The following is a 4,644-nucleotide window of genomic DNA, read 5'->3' as shown; positions in this document are numbered from 1 at the left end:
CCCTCCAGACTTCAGTCTTCAGCTGCTGCCTAGTTCTGATTTCAGAATGATGCTGATTCAAAACTGCTTTGACATCAAAAGAAGATTTTTCAGCTTTTTGAATAGCTTCTATTTAGGACTGAAGCTGTAAAGAATTTATATTGAAGTGCAACATTGATGAATTGTAACTATCCCATCTATGTTTAAGGAATTTTAAATATGCAAATATGTAGGAAGTTTCAAAGAAACCCAGCATCCAAAGAACTTTTGTTGCCAACTTTCCTTTCACGGTCTTTGAGAAAAATTCAGATATTTCTCAGCCAGCTCTGTAGGGAGTTGAACACAGTATTATTAATTCTCAAAGATGTGTATCAACAAATATTTTGCTGTCTGAGTGCAGCAATGCTCCATTTACTGTGGTGGAACTGCATTGCTCTCCAGAGAGGATCTAGGGCAGTATTTAGGCTCCTTAATCTGGTTTGTAAATGAGGGCTTGGAAGCTGATCTATAAACACACATTGTGGGCTGCTACACGAGGCACTGCTCACTGGTCTGTGCATCACAGTGCCCATGACATGTGACGAGTCTAAGAACTAGAATTTACAAATAAAAGAATGCTTTTTTTACATTCTTTAATGGCAGTGAATATGCAGTTGTTTTCTCTTAAATAGTGTATGGTGTGGTCTGAGGGATTTTTTTCCAAGGAAGGAAGGAAGTAGCAGCTGATCAAACACTTGCCAAATCAGTGGCTTGGCTTATACTGATTTAAGTGAAAACTTGACTCAGACTTTAACTGAGCAGCTCCTGGTGTAAGCAGCAATGCTCATATTCTTGTCAAGTCATTTGTTACTCAAGAAACATTGTCAAGAAGTCACAACTGGTTGGTTTTAAAGGACATAGCACCACAGTTCTGACATTTTGTTCCTTTGCATCTCAGTATTTTTGAATTCATTCAAAACATCGATCCTAGGAGCAGTTTGCTGTTAAATCATGCATGGGTTTCTAGTTAATGAGACTCTGCATGTAGCTTTAGAGGTTGATGAAGGTTGCAGTCAGTGCTGGGTTTGAATCCTGTCATTCTGCATAATGCACTGGGAGTTGGTCTGATGTGCAAGAGAGTTGTTTCTTTGTGGGACTCTTCCTCAGCGTTCTGTTGAATTTACATTCTTGGTCTTGTCCCCAGCCACCATCAGGTGTCTGTGTGCCTTGGGGCAGCGCTTTGAGCAGATGGGAGGGACAAATTCAATATTCTTGGCTTTAGTGTGACTTAAGCTACCAAGGCAAGAATTTCAGTCCTGTTTTGATACCAGACCAGTCCTGTCCTTGCCTTTTTTTGTGGTTGTGAAAACTGGTTGTGTCCCATGTACATGACAAAACTGTAGCTGGTTCTCATGGTATACAGGCAGGTGGGGTGAGTAAAGCTGAAGGTGATCCAGGTGAGGGATCCCTGGGATGTGCCAGGTTCTGTGCAGGTGTCCCACTGCACACTCTGGAGCCTCAGGCCTGCAGCTCAGCGTGGCCAGCACATCACAGAGTGACAGCAGCAGCCCCTGAGGATCTCAGGCAGAATCTGCAACAGGGCCACACTACCCGAGTTTGCCACAGTGTGGAGCCAGCTGCCAGTGCTCTGCTGCTCTCGGCACCCGGCCCTCAGCCTGCTGGCTTCAGTCTGCAGCTTCTGTTCAACTGCAAAACTAGTACTGATAGAGAGATTTGGTTTTACTTGACTTTAAACCTAACGAAAGCATTAACAAACTTGGGCTTCTGCAGTGTAATTTGGACACCTAGCCCTGGAATGGAGGTGCTGTGAGTGACACCTGAGCTGTCAGCTTTGCTGTCACTGCTCTGGGCACAGTGACTCCCTGCACACCCCTCAGAGCTGCTGTGCCCCAGTGAGGGGTGGCAGGTGACAGTTCTGGGGGACACATCTGTGCAGGGGTCAGGGGGCTGCAGGCACTCCTCCTCCCAGTGATGAACTCACACTGCCCAGCATCAGCCCTGATTTATTTACCACCTTATCCATAGCTAAATTACTCTGGCTTTGGAGAAAGGACATCAGAAGGAGAACCAAGAATTTAGTATCCTGTGAACACTTCAGTACACTACAGGGCAGTAAATGTTGCACTGATATATATTTAAATGCTGAGACATTTTCAGAATTACTGTAAAATCAGTTGTGAGAGCCATTTGTTTTTCTCTGTTGCACAGACTAGTCACTTTTTTTGCATGGTTACATATTTTAGTACTTGTGCCTTTTACTTCTCTGTTGTGAGGGTACATTTTATTTTCACATTTTATCATCTGGTTTTGGACACTTTTTATATACACTTCTTTAATCATCTGGTTTCTTGTAATGTACATGTGTATATATAAAATAGATCAGATTTGTATTCATGTGCCTCTGAGATGTAAAAAATATTCATTTTGTACAGGTTTTTTTAGAAGCACTAGGTCATGGTCTAAAATACGTAGCAAATGAAATTTAACATAATTAGCAGTTCTTTGTCTTCTTTTAGGAATGTTGTGTCAGATGGTTGGTCTCTTGTAAGGCAATGTCACACGCACTGCAGATTTATTGTTTTAGTATTGTTTTGAGACCAATTCTATCCACTTGTTGGCTTAAGTTAATTCAAAATAATAAAACACTTAATTAAATGTTACAGTCCTGACTTGGTGATTATAGTTTTTATTTCCATTAAAGCAAATTTGCTTCCTTTTATACTTGAAATGGGCACCAGACCAAAACCTCATTTGAACACATTGCCCATTTCAGGTTAACTTCCATTCTGGGATTATTTTTGTGGGATCAGGCAAGTGATTTACTTTGACCATTGAAATGGAAAAAGAAATAGCATTACCAATTGATAGACTCTCCATCTTAGAGTGCCTAAAATCTTTTCGTTTCCTTGTCTTCCCTGCCTGGCTTCTGTGGCAGCGTTTCCTAAGGACAGACCCTGGGTCTGCATTCCTCTTGCAGATGTGAGAGATTGGGTGTCTTGCTCTTCACATTTTGGCAGATGCTGAACAAACTCCTTCCCTTGGGGTTTGTAGCACAGCACTCTCCCACACCATTTGGGAAGCTGTGTAGATGCATTGTGAGCCTGGACATCTGTAACTGGCAGCGAGGGCCCTGGTCCTAGAAGTGCCCTTCCCTCCCTCCAACCTCTTCTCGAGCTGGCGGTTTTGTTTCTGGAGTGTTGACCCTGCTCGTCTGATGAGATCCTCAAATTGTTCCCCCTCTCACACCTTGTTGTTTATCAATACCCCACTCACCAGCCCCCAGACAGTGAGACAATAAACTGTGGTAAGTCTCGAGGAAAAAATCATCAATATCCCCTAAATCTTTCAAAAAACCAAGTTTTTATCTATGAAAGAATATGTTCCATTCTCACAGAGCAGAATTTTTTTACTGAATTGGACACCCATTTCATAGAAAGAAAGCTGCCTTAGAAACAAGGAGGTGGTTTTATTTTTTATTTCAAAGGCTGCTTGGTATGAAAATGAGCAAAGTTCACTTGCTCTATTGTTACTGAAAAAAAGAAGCCAGCTAAAGTGGCAAATGACTATTTTTAATCTCATTCTGTAATTTATAACATCAGTGAAGTGATGTCAGTACTGTTGCAATGTGCCATTACACTATTTTCTCTGTATTTTCTTGAAATACTTTTTGGGGACAATAAAGCTGTCCTTGCTGATGTGGATCCTTCAGGTAGCTGTAATGTACAATCAGAAATGTAAATAAATTATTTGCTTTCCCTGCATGACTAAAGCATTGTCTGTGGTGGGTGACTGATTCAATGTCCCTCCTTACCTTCCTCACTGGTCCACCTTTATTTCTGTGCTTCATTTAAAGAAGGACTGCCCAGTTCTGTTCCCACCTGCCCAAACACCAGCTTCATTCACTTTGCATAAGTTACACAGATGGCACCAGGGAAGATGTTTGCTCAGTACGTGCCTTACCTGACATCCACAGTTGTGTTAAATTTCCAAGCCCAAGCTTCACAGGACCAGCCCATTAATGTCTCCACCAACAGCCCTGCCTTTCTCTATTGATGGAACTCCAGCTGGGAGCTGTTTGCAGCTTTTTGGCTCCAGCTTTTTTATGTAACTTAAGTACAATTATTTACTGACCCACGTAGCAAATGAGCACATGCTGTGGCTCATTCCCTGAGGAGCTGTGAGCTGTTTGTGGGGAGGGCACAGCCTGGAGCTGTGTCCTGGGGGATCCAGGGCTGGGGCAGTGTGACCTGGCATGGCCAGCAGTGCCCGCCCCAGGGCACGTGCTGAGGGGACTTTCACACCTCAGCCGAAGGCAGCAGCTTCCCCAGAGAGTCCTGAGGGAAAACTCTGCCATGGGCGGGGGAGTCCTGAGGGAAAACTCTGCCATGGGCGGGGGAGTCCTGAGGGAAAACTCTGCCATGGGCGGGGGAGTCCTGAGGGAAAACTCTGCCATGGGCAGCCCCTGGCAAGGCCGAGGCTCCTGGGAGGGCCATCCTGGCAGCAGCACCGCAGGCTTTGTCCCTTTGTGAGGGACCAGGACAGTGCTGGGATACCTCTGGCCGTGACTGGGAGCCAGGACCTGTCCCAGGTGCCAGCTGTGCAGACCAGGGGGGACCCTCAGCCTGGATCAGGCCAGGACTCCCCACGTCCCGAGCTGGCGGAACA

General features: G+C 44.6%; 1 long non-coding RNA gene across 1 annotated transcript; it reads right to left on the bottom strand.

Annotated features, from left to right (window-relative positions):
• Positions 1 to 3,443: 3,443 nt before the first annotated feature.
• On the bottom strand, positions 3,444 to 3,898 carry LOC132081732 (uncharacterized). Its single transcript, XR_009419731.1, has 2 exons — positions 3,791 to 3,898; positions 3,444 to 3,692 (listed from the first exon to the last, which is right to left on the bottom strand). It is a non-coding gene; the product is annotated as an uncharacterized LOC132081732 (long non-coding RNA).
• Between the last annotated feature and the right edge of the window lie 746 nt (positions 3,899 to 4,644).

The sequence above is a fragment of the Ammospiza nelsoni genome, chromosome 19 (assembly GCF_027579445.1).
Source record: "Ammospiza nelsoni isolate bAmmNel1 chromosome 19, bAmmNel1.pri, whole genome shotgun sequence".
In the NCBI taxonomy this organism is placed as follows: Eukaryota; Metazoa; Chordata; class Aves; order Passeriformes; family Passerellidae; genus Ammospiza; species Ammospiza nelsoni.
This window is presented reverse-complemented; position numbering and strand designations above follow the sequence as displayed.